The 24,683-nt window shown below is 43.9% G+C and overlaps 1 long non-coding RNA gene across 1 annotated transcript; it reads left to right on the top strand.

Moving 5' to 3' along the window:
- The first annotated feature begins 1,552 nt into the window (after window positions 1-1,552).
- Window positions 1,553-23,423, top strand: LOC112662412 (uncharacterized). The gene is made up of 5 exons (XR_003138505.3): window positions 1,553-1,690; window positions 19,060-19,130; window positions 21,831-21,992; window positions 23,018-23,165; window positions 23,290-23,423. It is a non-coding gene; the product is annotated as an uncharacterized LOC112662412 (long non-coding RNA).
- Window positions 23,424-24,683: the final 1,260 nt, after the last annotated feature.

Below are 24,683 nucleotides of genomic sequence, written 5' to 3' on the forward strand. Positions count from 1 at the left end.
AAAACAAGAGAAAACTATTCTATCATAGTTTTGGGGTTAGAAGTCCAAAAGTGAGGTATATATAGGCAGGGCCATGCTCTCTATGAAGGCTCTGCAGCTTCTGTTTTGTTTTTGTTTTTTTTTTATTGGTGTTCAATTTGCCAACATATAGAATAACACCCAGTGCTCATCCTGTCAAGTGCCCACCTCAGCACCCGTCACCCAGTCACCCCCACCCCCCACCCACCTCCCCTTCCACCACCCCTAGTTCGTTTCCCAGAGTTAGGAGTCTTTCATGTTCTGTCTCCCTTTCTGATATTTCCCACACATTTTTTCTCCTTTCCCCTTTATTCCCTTTCACTATTTTTTATATTCCCCAAATGAATGAGACCATAGAATGTTTGTCCTTCTCCTATTGACTTATTTCACTCAGCATAATACCCTCCAGTTCCATCCACTTCGAAGCAAATGGTGGGTATTTGTCATTTCTAATAGCTGAGTAATATTCCATTGTATACATAAACCACAGCTTCTTTATCCATTCGTCTTTCGATGGACACCGAGGCTCCTTCCACAGTTTGGCTATTGTGGCCATTGCTGCTAGAAACATCGGGGTGCAGGTGTCCCAGCGTTTCATTGCATCTGTATCTTTGGGGTAAATCCCCAACAGTGCAATTGCTGGGTCATAGGGCAGGTCTATTTTTAACTCTTTGAGGAACCTCCACACAGTTTTCCAGAGTGGCTGCACCAGTTCACATTCCCACCAACACTGCAAGAGGGTTCCCCTTTCTCCGTATCCTCTCCAACATTTGTGGTTTCCTGCCTTGTTAATTTGCCCTATTCTCACTGGTGTGAGGTCGTATCTCATTGTGGTTTTGATTTGTATTTCCCTGAAGGCAAGTAATGCGGAGCATTTTCTCATGGGCCTTGCAGCTTCTGATGGTTGCTGTCACTTCTTGGTGTCCCTGGCCTTTGGGCAGCCTAATTCTAATTTCTGCCTCTGTCTTCACCTGGCTGTCTTCCCTCTGTGTGTTTGTATCTAAATTTCACTCTTCTTATAAGGACATCAGTCACTGGATCAGAGTTGACTCAAATCCAGTACAACCTCTTCTTAACTTGAGTACATCTGCAAAGATCCTATTTCCAAATAAGGTCCCATTCTGAGGTTCCAGGTGGATGTGAATTTGGGGGAGGGACACTATTTGATCCACAATAGAAGGGAAAGTTGACAGCAGAGTGAGAAGCAGAGAAGTGGGTGCTGGCAAGAAGGGGAAGGCTGTCTCCTCTGCCTCTGTACTTGGGCAGCACTCCAGCTCTGCACTCATCTCACCCCTCTGAAGGTCCATCTTGTCATCTATAAGATGACAGGGTTGGTCTTTAAGGCCACATCCACCCATAGCATTTCTCATTTCCCAGGGGAGCAAGCCAGCCTCCTTGGGGACCACGAAGGGTCATAGCAGTTAGGAAGACAATGTTGCAATAAAGTCCTATAATGACACGTGTCCCATTCTAGATGAGTCTGCAAAAAATAAACAGCTCCTCCAACGTCATGCCAGAACTTTTGGCGGCTGCGTCTGATGGGTACATGGGTGGGACCTGTTGTTCTTGGTCCAGATGAGACCATGGCTGATGGCCTCCCATCGACAGCCCAGGAAAAGCCTTCAGAAGGAATAGAATCATAGTGAGATTGAGACGTGGCCTTAGAGGAAGGGTAAGAATGAGCAGTTTAAGTGATCTTGGTTACGGGGGCGGGGGGGGGTATGTGGATATATCTGGAAGATCCCAAATAGGTTAAATGGTGGACCCCCCAAAAGAGGCTTTGGTATGCAGTGTGAGAGGTTGGCATTAGAAGATGAGCTTGTCATACCCACCATTTGCTTCAACGTGGATGGAACTGGAGGGTATTATGCTGAGTGAAGTAAGTCAGTCGGAGAAGGACAAACATTATATGGTCTCATTCATTTGGGGAATATAAAAAATAGTGAAAGGGAATAGAGGGGAAAGGAAAAGAAATGTGTGGGAAATATCAGAAAGGGAGACATAACGTAAAGACTGCTAACTCTGGGAAACGAACTAAGGGTGGTAGAAGGGGAGGAGGGCGGGGGGTGGGAGTGATTGGGTGACGGGCACTGGGGGTTATTCTGTGTGTTGGTAAATTGAACACCAATAAAAAAATAAAAATAAAATAAATAAAAATAAATAAATAAATATAACAATTTCTAAAAAAAAAAAAAAAAAAAAGAAGATGAGCTTGTCCACAAAGTGCTAGGCAACATCCTAGGACCTTATATGTCCTCCTTTAATCTTCAAAACAAGTCATTACAAGGTCAGGACTCTCCTTACATGTGTATGTATGTTTGTACCTATGTATATACTGAAGGTGAATTCTGTTAGGATCAAGCAAAATACATCGAGTGGCTTCTTTGAGTTTGTGGCTTCCGAGAGTCACGCTTATGTGCATGAATGCAAAAAAGACCGGACAGAAATACACTAAAATTATACAATTATTAGCATAATTTCAACCAATTCAATTTTTTCTTTGCACCTTTTTTATTTTCCAAGTTTTCTCCATATATTTCTTTTTATAATCAGAAAACTGTGATCTTCTCCCATATGATTTTTTACAATCAATTTAGTAACCCTTTTAGCTCCCCATGTAGAAGTTGTGAAAACGGGGGGCCAGAGAATGACTTGCTGAGGGGTGGCACCGTTGGGAAAGAGCCAAGCCAGGAATCCAGACTTAGGTGGGGCTGATTCCCAGCCCGGGGCAGGGTCAGACTTGGGTGTGAAGGTTTGTTCGCCGTTCAGGGCTTTGTCTCTGGTTTGGGCATTGGGCTCCCTCCTTCCACCCCCCACTCACGCGTCTGCAGGCCTGGCCGCCTTTGGTCTCACGCGGTGGGGTGTCTCATCTTCCTTCCCTCCTCTGTGTGAGGACAGTCAGCTATTTGTCCCGGAGCCAAGGACAGCCTATCAAGGGCTCAGACTCATTTTACTTCCTAAGCAGGGAAGAGGCCTTGCTCTGTGGAAACCATCAATTCGAGGGGATGAATTTAGCTGCCACCCCTAGTTGGCAGCGGGAAGGCGGGCAGGGGCCTGTCAGCCAGAGGATGCAGGCCTAGCTCCAAAAGGGCTTTTGTCTGAGGCCGGGCCCCAGGCCAGAGTGACATTCTTCGGTGGAGCCTGCCAGGCCACCACTGAGTGGGGCACCTGCAGGGCAGGGACGGGAGAGAGAGAGCAAGGGGCCCGTCTTTCTTCCAGAGACGAGAGAACTTGGGGGGCAGAGTCTGCTGTTTGGGGGTCCCTGGGGTGCTGAGACCATACCAGCAGGTGCCTCGGGCCTGAGAGGCCACGCCCCAGACTCCCACACTGCCCAGAGATGTGGACTCTGAATTTTTCAGCTTTTGTTATGTTTGAGGAGAATCCCTACAAGAGGAAAGAAATCCACTCCTTCTTTGACTGGTTTCTTAGAAAGATCCCGAGCTCACAGACCTCTCTAGTGGGGAGAAAGGTCCTATTCCAGAAGTCTTCTGTTGAAACACCTTACATAGTCCCTCACATGGAAGCTCGGTACAGTTGTCGGGCTTAGAAGGCACGAGTTTCCCAGCGTTGGCCTCAACAGAGACACAGGAAGCGAATTTTCATGTCGTGTCACTGTCTGTCATCCTGTGATGACTCACCAGGGCCGCTTCCTTTCTTTACCCCCCCTGGACCCACACAACCCATGAAGAGAAAATAAGGATGACGACCTGGCGGGGAAGAGCGTTCACCAGTCCTCAGCCGGGCTGGGGAGTGGCCATTAGCTGCCACTCGTATTTCGAACCTGGATATCCCGCCAGACTCAGCCCATTGGCCCCGTGGCCATGACTCACTTAGGTCATCCTTCTGTTTCTTCCTTCGTTTATTCATTCAGCATTTTATTCATTTCGTGCCAATCCAGTGCCAAGGGCTACACGCGGACGATTTCATGCCCTCCCAATGATCGTGAGGTAGGTGCTCTTACCATCCCCGGCCACATCTGGGTGATTAGGGGTGAGGGTCACCCAGCTATCCTGACCGATGTCGCACAAGGAGAGACTGGATTCAAAGCACATGCCTGACTCTCCCAAACCATGTTTTTCATCATGATGCCGCATTGCCCTTATGATCCATTGAAAGATGGTCTATGGATTGTTTTCAACGGTTTGTATCTTCCTCCCCACCAACAGTTCTTGCGTGTGTTTGGGAGTGGTGAGGATTAAGGGTGAGGTGAAGAGAGGTGTGTGGCAAATAACTCGCCCACAGTCACATAGCTAGGCAGAGCCAGTTCTGGGCCCAAGGTCTAGCTGATTGTGAAGAACCCAAAGCCCACATGTCTTCTCCCCTGAGCCATGCTGTACCATTCAGCCCATGGCTGTGCTCATCCAAGCAACTGTTCTTTTTCAAACAGCCACTATATACCAGGCATCGTGTGGGGTACAGGTGTTCATCTCCTTTGCCTCAAGGTGGGAGAGATTCCGAAGCATAGGTTCGAGAACTCCCTGGGGGACCAGGTGGAGAAAGAGTTTAGAGGTTTAGAGGGAGGAAGTACCAGATCCTGGCAAGAAAAAGAGCCTCTGCCCTGGGCTTCCATGCACGGTTGAGCCTGTTGTCCACTGCACAGCTCTGGCATGGACCGTCCACTCTGTAGGATGTGTGAGTAGCACCCATGCAACTGTGAATGGCAGCCATATATCTGCTTTACAGAAAATGTGTTGAGGAGAGTTGGGAAAAGTATTACTGAAGTTAGCCTCCCAACCACCAAAATGTATTTTGAAAGCCTGCCCTAGACACTGTGGATACCTCTTGTCTCTGCTCTCCAAGAGTGTTGAAGTTCATTAATAAGGGGAAATGAAGCAAAGGAAAGGTAACAGCACAAGGAAGGATAGAACAGCAGGCAATTTTGTCCACTTGCCACCCCTGGGTACATTTGGTGACACCTGGAGACACTTGTGGTTGTCTTAAAGCCAAGGTAGAGGGGTATGCTGTTGGCATCTAATGGGTACATCCCACAATGTATATAGGACAGGGCATAAGAGCAGGAGCACTGGATCTGGAGTTAGAAATTTGAGGTTGCAGGCCAGCTCAGCACCTGACTAGCCTTCTTAGTTTGGGTTCGAGTCTGGTGGTTTCCTTGGCGCCCATCATCTGTGCTTCGGGCCCCTGGTTCAAGGCTCATCATCTTTCCTTGGCATTAGTTTCCTTGGCATGAGTTTGAGGTGTGAGTTTCATGAACTCCAAGGAATCAGATACTTCAGTTTGATCCCAAAATGCTCATCCTTCTCTGGGCAACACTCTCAGATCTGGCTCCAGCCCCTTCTCTGGCTCTGGTCCTCCATGGAGTGTTCCTTAAAAGTGGGAAGCTATTTTAAGAGACCCTAAGGTCTCATTGGTGTTCTGAACTTAAGCCATGTCTTTTTGGTTTGGTTGTATGGCCCATCTAGGGGGGCGTCCATCTAAGAAGCGGCTCACATTTCCCTTGTGGTCTCATGGGTAAAAGGAAAATGTCTTAGGCCAGTTTTTTTTTTTTTTTTTTTCCCAGAAGTAGATCTTGAGCCAAAGATGTGAATGCAGCTGATTCATTAAGGACATGCTCCCAGGAGGAACAATTAAGGGACTAGAGGAAGAAGGACAGGGAAAAGGAAGAAGGAAGGTCAGGCTGAGATTTCAGCCAAGGTCCCAGCTTCACTCTGGCCCCACAGGGAACTCTGGAGCATGAGCCATACCTCAGAGTTTGTCCCTGCTCAGATCAAAGGAACTGTGGCCTTGTACACCACACCCGTCCTTTACTCCAGGGCTATGCTGTGACGAAAGTCATGGGAGTAGGGACAGACACAGATCACCAGCTGGTCCAAGAGATTTGGGGGTTCTAGATGCAGGTCAATAGCATCCATCATGGTTTCAACTCTGTTAATCTTCTTTTTGTTAAGATTTTATTTATTTATTCATGAGAGACACACAGAGAGAGGCAGAGACACAGGCAGAGGGAGAAGCAGGCTCCCTGCGGGGAGCCCGATGTGGGACTCGATCCCAGGACCCCGGGATCACGACCTGAGCCAAAGGCAGAAGCTCAACCGCTGAGCCACTGGGGTGCCCCCAACTCTGTTAATCTTCTAATCTTCTCTTTATTCCGAGAAGCAATTGGCAAGAAGTCTTCGAAAAATAGGAGAGGGAAGAATTTAGTTCACTGATGTTCCTTTGGTCAAATCCCAACTTGGCGTTGGGATCCAGTCTTCTCAATTCCAGATTCTGTCTGGCCCAGGTGGCTTCCTCTTTCATTTTGATACCAGCCTGAACAAGACCCAGTTCATTTGATTGCAGTAGAAACAAACCAACACAAAAACTTAAGCCAAATAGAAATGATTTTTGCATAATCTGGATTCTGTTTTTTTTTCTTTTTTTCCTTCTGGATGTCAACACATCTGCTTCCCTCGAAATCTGGGCAATCGAGTGTTGATTATATGACAGTCCCATCAGTGAATCTTTGTTGAATATTCTCGCTTCCTCCTCAAAAGGATAGCCTCTCTCTGCTTACTGCCAACAGCTGATGTAGGATGCTATGTGTTTGAATAATAAAGAAGGCTGAGCAGTTTAGGCATGAATAATTTTTAGGTTAAGAAACAAAAAAAGGGGGGCACCTGGGTGGCTCAGTGGAAACAAAAAAAATGCCATAAGGATAGCCCACCAAGTTTAACTTTTTTTTTTTTTTCCAAGTTTAACTTTTAAATGTGGGAGTGCAATCCGCAACTTTGCTCATCAAACATAAATACCCCAAAGTGCCAAATTTTATACTAGTGGTTTTCAACCAGGTGCAATTTTGCCACCCGGGGCATGTTTGGCACCCCTAGGGACACTTCTGATTGTCATGGGTCGGGGAGGGGTTGATGGATATGGTACTGGCATCTAATCAGCATGGGACCAGCAATGCTGCTGAACATCCCACCGTGCACAGGACAGACCCCGTAATGAAGAATGACTCAGCCACAGATGTCAATAGGGCTGCGGTTGAGACACCTTAGACTAGGTTAGTTCTATATTCTGTGAATTTTGCACTGACTCTGTGTCTAGGCTTATTTTCAATAGTTTTGAACTTTCAAAATCCCCGTGTTTAAATACTTTTGAGCACCAATTAAGGGTAGGATGCTGCTCTAGGTGCTCTGGTATTAACTTTTTGCTATCACTATATTAGTAAAACAGTGAGGCACTCACTCAGCAATGTGGAATTCCCTCCATCTGAGTTTCTGAATGTTAGCATCGGGGCATGTGACAGGAGACACAGGGACACACACTCAGTAGGAAATCCTGTGCTTGGGGCATAATGCTCTGCAGTGACAGTCTTGGAATTCTTAATCATTTTATCTTTGAATTTGTGTGTGGGTTTTTTTTTTTTTTTTTTAGATTTTATTTATTTGAGAGAGAGAGAGAGATAGAGAGAGAGAGTGCACAAGCAGGGGGAGGGGCAGAGGGAGAGTGCTCAGTGCTCTCCACTGAGCAGAAAGGTACGGGGTGGCTCCATCCCAGGACTTTGAGATCATAACCTGAGCAGAAGGCAGATACTTAACCCACTGATCCACCCAAGTGCCCCTGAATTTGTGTTTCGATAGCAGTCTGCTGAGACAATGATACATGCCCTGGCACTTGGAGCCTCAGCTCGCACTCCACCTCCTGCCACCTGCCTGGGAGGGGTTCTCTGCTGCTAGCTCCTCCGCCCGCGCCCAGTGATTGCTGCTGCCCTTCGCCTGGCAGGGGCTGGAGTGGGCATAGGGAGGGCTGGGTGAGAATGCAAGCTTAAATAGCAAATAAAAAAACCACTGTGTGTTATGGACTGAATGTTTGTGCCTCCACAAGATTTATATGTGATGGTAACTAACTCCCAATGTGATGGTATTTGGATGTGGGGCCTTTGAGAGATAACCAGGTTGAGATGAGGTCTTGAGAGGAGGGCCCATGTTGGGATTAATGACCTCATAAAAGGAAGAGAAATTAGAGCGCTTTGTCTGTCTCTCCTTTGTGAGGACACAGCGAGAAGGCAGCTGTCTACAAACCAGGAAGAGGGCTTTCACCAGGAACCCAAGCTGCCAGCACCTTGATCTTGAATTTCTCAGCTTCCAGAGCTGTGAGAAAATAAATTTCTGCTGTCTAATCCCCCCAGTCTATGGTATTTTGTTATGATGGCCTGACCTAAGGCAGCACTACAGGTTGACAGAGAGAGTGGAAGAAAAAGAGTGGAAGAAAGATTTTATTCCTTTTTTTTCCCCCCTCACACTTTTTTTTTTTTTCCATTTTGCACCAGATCCTACGAATTATGCAGCTGGCCCTGTCTAGAACAAATAGCTGCTGCTCATCACTGCTCTTTCTTTGTGAGCAAAATCTTCCTGGTGGAGTTCTGAAGCTTTATTCTGGAGACAGGAAGTCTTCCCACAGCCAAATCATTTTTGGAGGAAGCTTCAGACCAGATCACTGATATATTCAGCATATCATTGAACTACTTAATAACAAAATTATTAAATAAAAACAAAAAGATAGAGCAATAATAATAGTTTGGATTCTCTTTCACATACTAGTGTGTAATTAGGAGACTCATTTAGGATCTGCTGGGCTTCTGGGTCTTCTTCTATTGCCTTTGGCATCTCTGGACCTGGCCTTGTGTGCCTTGGAGAGAACTTCCTTGCATGGTGCTTGGTGGAATGCCTAAGGGACTACACCCAATTTACTGGAACAGCTGTGTTTGTGCCTGTCTGCTAATTGTGTTTGTATATGGTAGGATGTCATCTTGTATTTACTTTCATTATAACATTCTTCCTGGTAGTGAGTTTGGGGGGGGACAGACATAGAGCATCTGCCCTCCTGTGGTCACTGGGGCTATTGATGTTTATCAAAAGTTCCTGATGGATGTTGAGTGGCTGCCTTAGTGTTGATCATGGCTCACTAGTGGGCAATAATGCTGTTGTATTTCATCGATTAAATTCCTGAGGTGGGGAAGATGGCAGGGAATTTATTCTTGGTCATGTGACCATCAAACACTTGAGTGCAATCCTGACCAACCCCAGAACATGAATTCTAGCTTCTGTTCCTCCAGTCCTGGGATGCTCCTCATTGGCCTCCAGAGCTCAGCTGTGAGATCCTTGTCAGGGGCTAAAAGAACTTAAGGACCCCCAGCCCTTCTGTCTCAGGTCCTGTGAGGCCACCCAGTCAAGGGATAAAGTAGGGACTGAGTCCCATCATGTCTCTGCTTCCCAAGCCTTGATCTGGCCTCTCTATCTGAAAGTATGGCTGCTTTTACCAAGTTCATCTGCCCACCGGGGCATCTTTTGAATTCACACAAAAGCATCAAACAGACAAGCATCATGTTCAGTGGTATAAAGGGGTTGTTGATTGTTTTTTCTGCCTGCTTGTCTTTGACCTCCAGCTGGCTATTTCTATCCTTGGGTGCTCAGGGCCACCCATACGCAGCAGGACACTCTTACCAAGAGGCCACACCCTTGATTCTTAAAGCTAAGTAGACCCCACTTCTGTCTCAAACTGTGGCCCAAGAACCACCTTTGTCAGAATAATCTGAGAAGCTGTTAAAAATGTGGATTTCTGGATTGTCCCGATTGCCATCCTCAGCTTCTCAGAGGGTAGGGCTCAGTAATCTGCATTTTAGCAAGTTCCCCCAGGACAGCAATTCTCTTCAGGGCTTCCTGCTGACTGTTCTGTTCTAGCAGCACTTCCCCTTGGTGAGCTGCAGACTCTGGAACACCAAGGTCTGAGCTGGCTGTTCTGAACCCGTGCTCATGCCTACTGAACCCTTTGGATCGTGCTAACTCCTCTGGAACTTCACTTCCAGTCCCCTCTGGTCTCACCAATGTTTTGGTCACAGAGAGACTCAGCTCACAGTCCCCATCTCTGTGATACCCTTAGAGTCTACCTTGGTCTTGAGTGTGGACACCCAGGGCATGGGAGACATGGCAAAGAATGCCACACTGTCTGGAGGCTTCTGTCTCCTTCTCAGGACGGTGGTTCCTTTGCTATATTTGGCTCGGGTCCCGCCCACAGCCTGTGGTCGGGGGAAGCATGTCATGCTCTGGGTTTCTGGTTTATAGATTTTAGGAAGTATAGGGGAAACCTCAATTCTCATATGTGAGTCATTCAGAGTAAATGTTAGGGCTGAAAATGTCTTAAAAAAATTTTTTTTAGCAAGTTAAAGCCAACAGTAAAAGGTTGGATGTTCATATTTTAATGCTAAATATGTCATTTGGTAGCACCCACTGAAGCCTCAGGGTTGAGTTGCTCTTCTCTAGGGGAAATGACTTAATTATTATAATAGTCATCATAGTAATAACTAACATACTGTTTTATAGGTTACTTATGTTGTATCTCATTTGATCCTCACAGAATACTAATGGCTCGTGGTTACTCATATGCCAGGCTCTGTTCTGTGACTTTTATGGATGTTAATTCCTTACCAACACAGGGAGGTTAATTAATCTGCCCAAAGTCACATAGCTTGTGAGTAGTTTAGCTAGGATTGACACCCAGGCAATCTAGCTTCAAAGTCTGGATGTTTCGTCGTAAAGCTATAGCTGTATCATATCAACCCAGGAAAGGTAGATTTTAATATTTCTATTTTATATATGAGGGAACTGAATATGGAACAGACAAACTGACTTGTCTGAGTGAATCATTGCCACCTTTTTAAGGTGATGGTTCAGGACGTTTAGAGCACAGTGGTAAAATGCTTAGGAGACAGAAGGGGACCTGAGAGTGGGTCTGGAAATCCTGGCGGTAGCTTCCAAAGTCAATGAAATCCAATTTCTTGCTGATTTGGCTGGCATTTTATGCATTTCTGAACATCTATTGAGAACCGGTTAGGTTCACACCAATGCATATGTTTTTTAAAATAGGCATTGTGCTAGGCATGGAGGATACTGAGATGAATAAGTCATAGTTTTGGCTTCAAGATGCTATTGGTTTAATGGGGAAGAGAGACAAAGTCAGGTAATGATAAATCGTGTTTATATGCTGTGTGGGGACTATAAGGTATATTGTGGGATTATATGTGAGGGGATGGGGGGGAGTCATGAGGTAAAGTGGAGTTGGGTGAACAATATTAAGGGGAGATTTTCTAGCAAAGTGGCATCTAAGTCTTGAAGGGTGAATAGGAGTTTTTCAATCAAAAAGGGAGAAGGCAGACATTTGCTTCTGTCCATTAGATAATTATTTATGATTTACCAATTCTATTGGTAAATGTGTTTGTGCCTATTGGTAAATGTATGTGTTTGTGCCTGTGCCAAGAATAACTGGAAAGGCTGGATATAAATCAAACAAAAACAAAGAACAGTGGCTTGAAAGGATTGGAGCACAACCAAGGTAGGCCAGACTTAAGAGACCAAGATGGTAGACAGAGGGAGTTATAAAGAAGTGAATGATATTTTACACTAAACTTCCCCTTAAGGTACTTGCAATTTATCAGGAAAGAGGCTAAGTCAATTAGAGGGTGATAGCTAGAAATCAAAAAATCTGAGCACAACTTTTGGCAATCTCAAGATACTAGATGAATTCAAATTCTACCAAAAAGAAAAGGCCCCAGTTAGTAGATCAGACTTGTAATGTCACCACTGACGGTCCTTGTCTTAGGAGTAAGGGCAACTGGAAATGGGGTAGGTAGGTTTTACAAAAACAAACTCACACTCAAATCATCTCAATAAAAACAATCATTTCTGATTTCATTAAGCTGAATTGCTCCTAACTGCATCTAAGAAGGAAAGTAAAGCCTCTCTAAGGAAATATAACATCACCAAGATTCTCTATAATTTTTCAAGATAATGCCAAGCCTTTAATAAATAATTTCCAGATATTCCAAGCTAGAGAGTATAAAGCTAAGTGAAATATGTCAGTCAGAGAAAGACAAACACTATATGATTTTGCTCATATGTGGAATTTAATAAACTCTTAACTTTAGAGAACAAACTGGTGGTCGCCAGAGGGGAGGTGGGTGGGGTGATGGGTGAAACAGGTATTGGGGATTAAGGCGGGCACGTGTTGTGATGAACACCTTGTGATATATGGAAGTGTTAAATCACTATATTGTACACCTGAAACTAATGTAACAGTGTATGTTAACTGACTGGAATGAAAATAAAAACTTTAAAAAAATTACCAGATATTTCAATACCCAAAAGATAAAAACCCAAAGGGAAAAAAAAAATCAGGCAATAAAAATAGACCCACAGATGATCCAGACTTTGAGGTAAACAAACATAATCTTTAAAATAACAATAGCTGGGGCACCTGTGTGGCTCAGTCGGTTAAGCATCTACCTTTGGGTATGGTCATGATCCTGGGATCCTGGGATTGAGCCCCACATGGGGCTCCCTGCTCAGTGAGGAGTCTGCTTCTCTCTCTCCTCCTTGTTCATGCTCTTTCACTATCTCTGTTGCTCCATCTCTCTCTCTCTCTCAAACAAAAAAATCTTTTAAAAAATAAAATAATTATGATTAAGAAATTAATGTCAAGGTTAGGAATTAGATTTATAAGAAAAAATCAAATAGAAAGTATAGAACTGAAAAACTCAATAACTGAAGTTTAAAACTTAATAGATGGGTTTAATAGTAGATTTCAGGAGAGAGCATTTGAAAACCTGAAGAGAGAACAGTAGGAAATATCCAGACTTAAGAACAGGGGAAAACTTTGTAAACTACAGGAAAAAAAAAAAAGAAAATAAAAGGAACATAGTGACATGGTGAAAGAATCTAAAATGCCAGAAATTTAAGTGTCCAAACAAGGGAGAAAATAGGGTGAAGAAATATTTAAAGATATGCAGGCTGAATGATTTTTTCAGGGTATTAAGTTACTTCCAATAGTCCATTATCCCATTAGATCTTCACAGCCACTTTGTGAAAGCTTCCAAAAGAAATTATTATATCAATTTTACAGATGAAGAAATGGAGTCTCAATAGCCTTCATTCATTTAATTAAAATGCTGCCATTCATTTACTCAGCAAACTTTTATTGACTCGCACCATTTGCTTGTTATACAAAGCAATAAAGAGCTTTAGAAATGGCAACTATATGAGTAAATATAAATGAAGTTTTCTTATTTTTAATTTTTTCAAAAGGTAATTGTTTAAAACCAAAAAACTGTAGATTTTATAATATATGTAGAAACACTAGTATGACAACAATAAAAACACAGGAAGAGAGTGAAATGAAAATGTACTCATAAACTTCTTATACAAGAAGTTTTATAACACTATTTAAAGATAGAATGTGTTAAGTCAAAGACACATAATAGAAAACCAAGAGCAGCCACTAAAATATACCCAATAATCCAAAAGAAGTCAAGCAAAGAGGAAAAGAAGAACAAAGAGCAGATGAGATAAATGGAATATGAATAATATGAGTGACTTAAATTCAGCTATGTCAATAATTACATGAAGAGTAGTTGATCTAAACACTTGAATTAAAAGAGAGATGTCAGACATAGTTTTAAAAATTCATCAAAGTGGCTAAAAAACTTAAAAACCTGACAATCCCAAGTATAGACCAAAATATGGAGCAACTAGAATGCTCATATATTGCTAGTGGGAGTGCAAATGGTACAATTACTTTGGAAAACCATTTGGCAATATCTTTTAAAGCTAAATATATGTATATCATATGATCCAGCAATTATACTCAGCATAAATGCACACCTATGTTCATCAAAAAAATAAAAAATAAAAAATAAATAAAAGAATGCTCATAGCAGTACTTTTGTAATAACCCAAACCTGGAAACCACTCAACACTAGACTGGATAATTAAATTTGGTGTGCTTATACAAAGGAATATTATATTAGACAATCAGAAAGAACAACTTACTGCCATATGCAACAGTGTTGGTAAATCTCAAAATAATATTACAAGAAAGAAACCAGACAAAAAGGCATGTACTGATGTACTGTATGATTCCATTTACATACAGTTCAAAATCAGACAAAACCAATCAAAATGGAATGAAGGGAGAATATTGGCTACCTTTTAGGGTGTGGTGTCAGGAGAGGATGGGAGAGGCTTTGGAGTACCAATGATATTCAAATTCTTGATTTCTATACCAGTTACTTGAGTATGTCAGTTCTATAAAAATGTGTCAAGCCGGACATTCATGTCATGTGTCAATAAAATATTTCCTGTTAAGAAATAAAGAATGACATTTTGAGCAAGAGAGATGGCATATGCAAAAGCATGGGGAAATAAATAATATGGTGTGCGGAAAATCACAGGTTGCTTGATGTTGCTATAGCATAAAGCATGAGGTAGGTTGTAGCAGGGCTTAGGGAAAAGGTTGCAGTGAGCAGGTCATGGAAGGTCTTGTCTACTCTTGCTAAAAAATGTGGACTATTGAGACGCCTGGGTGGCTCAGAGGTTGAGCGTCTGCCTTTGGCTCAGGGCATCATCTCAGAGTCCCGGGATCGAGTCCCATGTCGGACTCCCTGCATGGAGCCTGCTTCTACCCTCTGCCTATGTTTCTGCCTTTCTCTCTCTCTCTGTGTTTCATGAATAAATAAACAAAATCTTTAAAAAAAAAAAAAAAGAATGCGGACTATCTTCTGAGGTCAATGAAACACTGATTCTCAGCAAAGAGGTGTCAAATGAATATTTGTAATTAAAAAATATATAATTATAAAATATTTGAAAATTCCTTGGTGTCAATTGCTGAAGAGAGACCAAAATAGATGCATGAACACTTCTTAAAAGGCTCTTGCAAAAATCCAGCTGAGAGCTGATGCAGACCTGGATGAGGCCGGTGGTCGTGGGGACAGAGAACAGGGACTTCAGAACTACTCAGGAGACCATATTAGGAAGACTTTATCGGGTGTGGGAGGCGAGGAAAGGCAGAGTTGAACAGGATTCCTAAATCTGTAGCACAGATGACCGCCTGGCTGGTGGTTCTACTAAGGGAGGCAGAGAAACTTCAGGAGTTCAGGGAAGGGGCGGAAAGCTCGACTGGTTTTAGACAGTTTGGACAGGTTTATAGATAAAGCAGAGCTCAAGATGAGGGGGATGCTTTGAGAGCTATTTTGGGGTTCCTGGTTTCTTGGGATTGATGACCGATTTAAATGCCAGGTCACTGATGTTTGGTTTTGTTGCCTTTTCTGGTCCTGATGCACAGTCAACACACAAAGCCACGGTTGTGAGCAGCAGATCCAGCAGCGCCGCTGGCCTGGGGTCTGAAAGGCTTCATCTCGCTTCGGCCGCTGCTCCAGACAAAGGCTGTCTTATGCACCATCTATTTCGGTCATTTTTATGAGTGCCATGGAATATTTTCAAGCTATCCCTTTTAAGCATTATCTCTTGGCAGTTAAGAAAATAGATCCATTGCAAGCACTGGAGTTTCTGAAAAGGGCTTTAAAAATAGCTCAGGGCGCTCTTCAGCTGCAGCGATTGGGAAATTGAGCCCTTTGCTTGCACTTTTGCCGGTTTCCATTTCAACCCTGCAGCTGGAAATCGGGAGCTCTTCCTCTGTCGGGAACAGATGCAAAAGGAGGAAGGAAGGGGCCAGGGCCCTCTCTTAACTTGGGGTCATATTCGACAATCTGTGGATGCTGAGAGGCACCAGGGTAATGGAGAGTGGGCGGATCAAAACTTTGGGGTTGGAAAAAGCCTCTTCAATATTACGATATATCTTTATATTTGGAAATGAAAAAAAAAAATCAGCCCGTTGGTTTTGTCGAGCAAACTATAGGAAGAAAATGGGAGAAAATCACTAAGTGGGTAGGGATAAGTAGAAAACACACTCACTCACTAATGACAATGCTTTATTTGCATTTGTTTTTGCTGAGTACCTGTGACAAGGGCTAGAGGTGGCCATTAGCGCCATGCCCACCTTACAGGTGTGAACACTGAGGAGGGGAATCATTGAGGGACCCTGCCCGAGGTCGCAGAGTCATAGAATAGGGGAGGTAGACTTATAGCACAGGTTCCAAAGTCCCTGCTCTTAGCCATTGGTCTAGATTGCTCTTTAACCGGGGGTGCATGAGATTTTCTCAATTCTCAAAAGGGAGTATGGGTGTCTAAGGCAGGAAAAACCCAAGAATAGATTTGAACAAATCTCTGTTCTGAGCATAGCTCTGCCATGATGTCACTCACTATGTTTGCTGAGTAAATGAATGACTGCATTTTAAGTGAATGAAGACCCCTAGCCTCTTTGAGACTCCTGTCTTCATCTGTTAAATGGATGCAATAGATCTTTTGACAACCTTCACAAAATGGCTGTGAAGATCAAGGTGGATAGTGGACTACTGGAAGTGATTTAATCCTCTGGAAAATCATGCAGCACTTACCATGCACCCGGCATTGTTGTGGGTGCTGGGGATACATCAGTGAACCACATAGACAAAATCCCTGCTTAAATTCTATTGGGGAGAGATGGGAAGTAACAGGAAACCTAATAAGTAGGTAAACATTCTCAAGTGTGTTACAATGGTATACACACTCAGGGGAGAAGGGCTATGGGAAAAAGAAGTGGAAGAGGGTATAGCTGATGAAGGTGGAGACAAAGTACAATTTAAAATCAGGTGCTCAGAGTAGACCTCACTGAAAGGTGACATTGTGTGGACATTTCAAGGTGAAGGAGTTAGCTCTGCAGACTTGTGGGTGAAGAGCGTGACAGGTAATGAGACAGGAGTGCACCTGCCAGGTCCCAGGCCAGTGGGGCTGGTGCCCAAGAGCAAGGTGGGAGGGTGGGCAGGTCAGGGAGTTGGGGGGGATGTGGATGGCTTGGGGTGTGTACTGACATGGACTTTCACTCAGTTTTGTGTGACAGGATTTGACTCAGAAGAGTGACACAGCCTGGCATGTTTTAAAGGGATCTCACCGGCTGCCGTGTTGAGAGTGGATGTAATGGTGGTAAGGGTAGAAGCAGAAATATGAGACTAGCTAGCAGGTGATCTCAGTAATCCAGAAGTGGGGTCAGAAGTGTCACCTTCTGCATACATTTTGAAGAAGAAACCAATGGGATATGATGGGATAGAAAGAAAGGCCAGAAAATGTGTATTCCAGAATCCACATTAAGAAAGTAGATCGGGGAGGAGGCGGTAGGCACAGAAGCTGATGGAGTGTGCTGAGGAAGAGAAGAGTTCATTTAAAAAATTTTTTTGACTAGAATGAAATATACAGAACCTAAAATTTACCAACCTAACTATGTTTACGTGAGTTTACAACTCAGTAACGTTAAGCGTATTCACACGGATGTGCATCCAATCTCCAGATCTCTTTTCACCTTGCAAAACTAAAATTCTATACCCATTCAACTGCACCTTCCCATTCCCCCTGCCCTCAAGCCCCTGGCACCCATCATTCTACTTTCTCTATGAATTTGACCACTCTAAGTAATTCATACAATACATGTTTTTTTCCATGACTGGCTTCTTTCACTTAGCAGAAGGGCCTCAAAATTCATCCATCATGTAGCATCAGTCAGAATTTCCTCCCTTTTAAGGCTGACTAATATTCCACTGTATGTACATACCACATTTTGCATATCCATTCATTCTCTGATGGACACTTGGGATGTTCCCACCTTTTGGCCCTTGTAAGTAATGTTACTATGAACATGGGCTGTAAATATCTCCTTGAGACCCTGCTTTCAATTCTTTTGGGTACATATGCAGAAGCGGAAGTGCTGAATGAGGCACAAAAAAGTTTGGCTACAAAGGGAAGCTTAAAAAATGTGGAGGAGAAGTTGGCAGCTTAAGTGAGATCATGAGAAGTTTTTTTCTTGTTTGTTTTTGTTTTAAAGTATCGGAAGAATAGCAGTGAGCTTTCATTCAATGGGACTGAACCCGTAGAGAGAGAACAAGTGACAATGAAACATTCCTGAAGCAATGTTCTTGGGTAGGTGAGGGGGATTGGATCTCGCCTAACAGTGGAAAGACTGGCTCATTTTGGGAAGGCAGAGTTGGCGGATGCAGGTGTAGGAAGGGCAAATGGCTGAAGGCTGGAATATGTGGGTGTTTTCTGAATCCTTCAATGTTCTTAGCAAAGTAGAAAGCAAGATCGTCAACCGAAAGTCATATATAATGACAGCAAGATGAGCTACCGATCTTGAGAGCTAGACACTATGCTAGGAGCATTACTTCACCACCTATAAACTTCTCAATTAGCCAGCAAAGCAGTTACTTTTTTTTAATCCTGATTTTATGGGTGAAGAGAATGGAAATTCAGAGAGCTTAAGAAACTTGCCAAAGTCACACAGCTAATCAACAGAGACACCCGCTTTCTATCCAGGTTTGTTTGACTCTGGAGCCCATACTTCTTCTGCGTCCCAGAACAAAGCGTTCTCATTTCTCTAACACCTGTCCTGCCATGGAGCTCCAATATTACACTGCAGAGACCAAGGTCTCCACGCCTCCTCCTCAAATATCCAAATGATATTTTCACTAAAGTTCTCTGTGGAATTGAGTGTGGGGGTGGAACGATAATAACCAGGGAACAACAGAAAAGGCAACAACTCTCTTTCCTTAAAATGAATTGAGTGCACGGTGAGTGCTAGAGGCACATTTTTCCATTCCCAATCCAGCTAGTAAGAGCCTCAGGAATGCCAGGTTGCCAAGCACCAGCGACCAGACTGCTCTCTCCTTGTAATTAGGCTTGGAATCAATTCCCTCACTGCACCGTGAGGTAAATATTAGTATCACCTCCAACTAACAGATGAGACACCTGACATCAGAGTTGCCAAGAAAACACCTTCTGAAAAGTCATGGAGCTGCAATTTGAACCCAAGTCTCTCTAGCTTGGGGCTTGTGTCCTTAACCTTCCATTGTTCTGGTAGGGGGGTTACCTCCCCACACCCCGCTTCAGACAGTGGGCCGTAGCTCCTCCAATCCTTCAGGCTCAGAATTCTGGTGATCAGACCAGGTGGGCTGTGCCCCTTCCCTCAGCCAGGCAGGTGCTCAGACTTGGGGTCTGCGTAAGAGGAGTAAGCCAGGCTGAGAGCCGCAGAGCTGGTTTGGCATGATGATGAGAGCTGTGCTGGTTTTAGTTAATAAATCTTAGCTGAAATCTTATTTTGTAAAGTAGGGACTGTGCTTTGTTTTCACAGGGTTGCTGTGAAAATTTATGGCTATTTAAGACCCTCAAAGTTCAAAAGAGAACGCTTTGGAAAACATTAAGGTGACGTGTTACAACTTACAGTGAGACCTTCTCTAAACAAATGATCTCACATTTTTCACTTCTAGATACCTCTTCTGCAGAAACATTGGCTCATCTCCCAGAGATTTGTATATAAGGAAGTTCGTTGTGGTTATGACTACAATAGAAAAAGATGGGAAACAATCTTAATGTCTGAAGATAGACAAATAGCTAAATATATACTTGGTACAGCCATGCAGTGGAATCTTATGGAGGCATTGACAAGATGCCAAGGTTCTAGAAGGACCATGGAAAGAGCTCCAAGACACAAGGTTAAGTGAACAAAACAGTATAGCTTGATCTTATATATATATAAATGGGGTGATATATAAATTGGGATTTTATTATTATTTTATTATTTTAAGTATTTTATTTATTTATTTGAGAGAGAGAGCATGAGCAGGGATAGGGGCAGAGGGAGAGGGAGAAGGAGAAGCAGGCTTCCCATTGAGTGAAGAACCCAATACCAGGGTCAACCCCAGGGCCCCAGGATCATGACCTGAGCAGACACTCAACTGACTGAGCACCCAGGCACCGGATTTTCTTTCTTTTTTTTTTTTTAAATTATTTATTTATTTTAGAGAGAGAGGGGACAGGCGGAAGAGCAGAGGGAGAGCGAGAGAGAAGGAATCCCAAGCAGACTCCCCACTGAGCATGGAGCCCAACTCAGGGCTCCACCTCCTGACCCAAAGATCATGACCTCAGCCAAAACCTGGAGTCAGATCCTTAACCATCTGAGACACCCAGGCACCCCTAAATTGGGATTTTAAATAACACGCCTATATTTACAATGCACATTGTAATATACAAATGTATATTTAAATATATGATTACATGTCGTAAATGTATTTCCAAATGCATTGAAAAAGGCCTGGAAAGCTTGGACACACATTTGTTAACATCGAACACACCTGGTGGGAGGGGGAAAGGGATTGGGGAGAGGACCAAGAAACATAGAAAGAGAAATTTTAAAGGCTTGATAAATACAATTGGTCTTTAAAGTTTTCTTTTATGATTGTGCTGATACACTCATTTACTACTTGTGTACCTAAATAAGACCATCAAATACTATGAAAACAAGAGTGACAATTCCTAATAGTGAAATCTCAGGCCCTAATACCTAGGTTGTGTCCACTCACTGAGACCCAGGACCCCCCGGTTCTATTGGTTCTGTTGCTGCCTCGGACACTAGCTGTGTGATTTTGGACAAGTCACTTTTCGTCTCTGGGCCTGTTTCCTCTTGTATAGAAAAGATTCAACTAGAGTTCCAACTGATAAGCCTTTTTATCATTAACTTCCAAGCATCTGACCTCTCTTTGCAAGTGCATTTTAGTGTGTGGAAGCCCGATACATGAAACAGAAGAAAGTATGTCAACAACCCAACCGTTTGTGCTCTAGACCCACTTCCTGACTCCAGGCGAATGCAGTGAACCTAATCCACTAGTCAGAGCTGTGCTGTCTCTCAGTTGAGTGGAGAGTCACTGGGTGATTTTAAGTGACCCATAGGAGCTCACATGTAACAATTGTTCTTACAGTGTTTCCCTAAGTAGTAAGCCCAGATGCTGGTGGTTGCATGAGGGCTCAGGAAATGTTTGGGCTCCAATGTTTTTTTTGCTATTTCTAGAGAATTCTGTAAGGATCCCCAGGTCTTTGGGAGAACCATCCATGAGTGGCTTTCAGGGGAATCAGGTCCCAGGTTATTATGCTCAGAGCTCTCCAGCCCCACTGCCAGCCCCCAACCCAGAGCTACAACTTTGGTGCTATTGCAGGAAGATAAGGCCACACAGAGAAAGGATGGAGGCAAGGAGAGGGGTCAAGTGCAACACACTTCACCTTGGAAATATGGGGAATGTTTATCAGTGTCCTCTCCCTGTTCTGAGAGGTGCCATCTGTACTTCTATGACATTGGCTTCAGCATCCTCAGGCTACGTGTCATGACAAGGATCATTTTGGCTCCTTTAGGAGAGGGCTAGATGCCCCATGATATTCTGCATCATCAGAGCCCACAGACTGTAACACCCATGTCCTGAGTAATAATGAGCAGGACATCACCCAGAGCAAAGCCTGGGCCCTGGGCTCATGGGATCCCATTTGCACTTGGTCCAGACTGACAAGACTCAAACTCAGAGGATGTGAGAACAGCAGGAGTGCAGTCCCTGAGGAGCGAAAGACAAATGTGTAGGCCATTCAGTAGGATGGCCCTTCCTGGCTCAAGTTTTCTCTGTGGACAGAAGCAGGAAGTTGGCAGCCAGTGTTCCCCACCTCCCTGAATTTCCTTGCCCATTTAGAGGATAGAGAGCTAGGGACTTGGGTGAATGACTAGTTATAGCCCAAGTCCCCACTCCTACCAGGACACACCAGCCTGGGCTGGGGATCAGGGGACCTGGCTTCAAGTCCCAGTTGGGTCACTTTCTCATTGTAAAGCTAGTCACATGTCTTCCCTGGTTCCCAGTTTCATTTTCTTAAAAGATCTTGGATTAGATGCTTATCAAGGACCCTGCCAGCCTAATAGTGGCTCTAGTGCTAGATTATAGAGCCTTCACAGAGTTCCACATACTTAGGAAGAAGAAGGGAATGTGCTATAATGGTTAAGTGTGTGGACCGTGGGATTCGATTTCCTGAGTTTAAATCCAGACTCTCCTTTCTTTGCTATGACTTTTTGTTTTTCTTTTTTTTAAGTAGGCTCCATGCCTAGCATGGAGCCCACCAATGTGGGACTTGAAGTCATGACTGTGAGATCAAGACCTGAGCTGAGATCAAGAGTTGGACACTTAACCGACTGAGCCACGCGGGTGCCCCTCCTCGCTGTGACTTTGAAAAGTATTCCACATTGGCAAAGTGAAGGTAAGAACTGTAGTTCACAATGGTGCGAGGAATGCAACAGATAATCTGCATGAAGCTTAGCCCCCAACACAGTAAATATTTAAAACTCCTTAGCTTATTTTCTTAGCTTAGCTTTCTTTCCTTAGCTTTTCTATTTTTCCAGTTTGTTATGATGCTGAGATCAATACCAGGCAGCAGCTCAGCTGTTTCTTGATAAAACACCATACCTCACCATAGATTCAATTATACTACAAGCCAAATCATGTACCCCATAAAGGTCATCCATTCATTTAATACTAATCCATCAATATTCATTGGCTGTCTTGGGTGAGGCCTTCAGACTGAGGATGCAAAGACATCAGATCTCACTCTAGAATTGACTCTGATACAATCCTAATATAGAACACACTTTATTGAGTAAGAAGTATTTGCTGAGCATTTATGGGATTCAGAGAACTGTCCTGGTGTGACTGGAGAGTCTATAGGAAGACTCATGTCGTGAGCTCCTGCCCACAGGAATTTAGAATTTCAAAGGAGAGCAAAAACCACACATTTGTGAAGCAACCTAAAGTGAGTTTCAGCCTCCCACTCCCCAGGGTCCCCAGGGGTGACTAATCTGCACATTTGTGACAGATGCTGAGCATTTATGTGTCAGGGACCGGGTCTGGAGTGTTCCATGCAGTATCTCACTCAGCCTCAGGGTTAACCTTTCACAGCTAGTCTCTGCAAGAGGAGGTAACTACTTGTCAAGGGTCACAAAGCAGGCAAGAGGTGGGAGTCTGTCCTCTCTCAGCAGACCCCACTGTTCAGTGGGCCTGGGCTGCTGTAACAGAGCACCACAGGTGGGTAGCTTAACCGAAATGTATTGTCTCATGGTTCTGGAGGCTGGGAGCCCGGGATCAAGGTATCAGTCAGATTGCTTCCTTCTCAGGGTAGTGAGGGAGAGTCTGTTCTGTCCCTCTCTCCTGGCTTGTGGTGGTAGCCAGCAATCTTTGGTGATTCCTGCAATCAATGCATCGCCTTGATATCTGCCTTCATCGTCACAGGATGTTCTTCCTCAGTGTACCTCTCTATGGCTGGATTTCCGCATTTTATAAAGATGTAAGTCATATTGGAGTAAAGCCCACCCTGAAGATTTCATCTCGACTTGATCATCTACCAAGACCCTGTTCCCAAACAACATCACACCCACAGGTACTGGGGGTGGGGACTTCAACCTCTTCTTGGGGAGGGGGGACACAGTTCAACCCCTAACACTTACCAACTTACAAGAAGTTGGCATCCCTCAACTGGCTGCTCTTCTTCTGCTTCCTTTCAGAGACAACCCCAGTTTGCATGGGGTTTGTCTCCTACTTGACATTTTCATTAGCTGGTGCCAACTTCCCACTGCTTGTGGAGGAAGATCCCTGTGGCGCCAGCCATTCTCCCCACTGAAATGGATCAGCTTGTGGGGCGGGGGGCGGGGGGCAGGGCATCAAGAAGGCAGGTCACCGTCCACATATCAACGTGTAACTGCAACAAGAATGATATAACATTGACTACTTATTGATCAATTATTGTACTCCAGGCACCAAGTTAAGTATTTTACACACATCATCTATTTATTCTGTGCGGCAACCCCAAATGATAGGTGTTATCATATCATTTCCTAGATGGAAAAAACTAAGGTTCATAGAGATTAGGTTCTTGTCCAAAGCCACTGACCCCAAGGCTTCATCAACACAGTACCAGGCATATAACAATTATAAAATATTAGCAAATATTATTTTACCTATTTTGCCTCCTTTCCATGGGGCTTTGGGGTTAAAATAACACCCCCTTTCCCTCTCCTCTATTCTGGTAGATTTGGAACCCTGCCCAGGTCCTATTAGTTCATACCCTGGGGCTGTGGATGAAGCTGGCTAAGGTACAAGGGCAGTAGCCGCAGGCAGTTTGACCTTGGAACAAAGCTGGGCAAGGCCACGGAAGAGGAAGTCTGTCTCGAGGGTCCACCCTCTGTAGTTCTCCCCCTGAGCTGCAGGGCCTCCATGCACTCCTCTCTCTTGTGTGGCCTCTGAAGGGGCCCAAGGTTTATTCTGTAGAATATGCCATTCTGTGGAAAACACCATTGTTTTAATTGTTTCAGAAACTGGGCTAGGGCGGCCTTTCCCAGGGGCTGAGTCCTTGGACAGGGACAGAGCAGAGGTCAGGAGCAGTAAGAAGAGTGTTGAGGCTAGAAGGAGCAAAGCCAGGGCCTCTGCCTGCCTCTTGGGCTCTCTGAATGTTTTCCTTTCTATAAAAGTAATCAAGGATTATTTTTCAAAAGCTATGAAAGGGTGTAAACCAAAAAGCAACAGTTCTCACGAGCCCAGCCACCGGTGTATAGGCTTCCATAACTCTGCTATTCACAAATAAACATGTGCATGTACAGTCAGTAAAAAGGATCATATCACTCTCCATCTGCTTTAGCCACTTAGCGATAGAGGAACATCGTGTCCTGGCTGTACAGAGTGAGACTCTGCTAATGGCTGTAGAGGGTTTGATGGTTTCACCTGAAACACAATTTATTTAACTAGACCATGTAGATAGACTTTTATATTGTTTCCCATTTGTCACTCTTACCAACGATATTGAAATAAAAATTCTTTATTTTTATTTTTATTTTTATTTATTTTTTTGAAATAAAAATTCTTGTACGTAAGTCTTTGTCTTCTTGTCCAATTACTTCTTTGG

Source organism: Canis lupus, chromosome 13 (genome assembly GCF_003254725.2).
Source record: "Canis lupus dingo isolate Sandy chromosome 13, ASM325472v2, whole genome shotgun sequence".
In the NCBI taxonomy this organism is placed as follows: domain Eukaryota; kingdom Metazoa; phylum Chordata; class Mammalia; order Carnivora; family Canidae; genus Canis; species Canis lupus.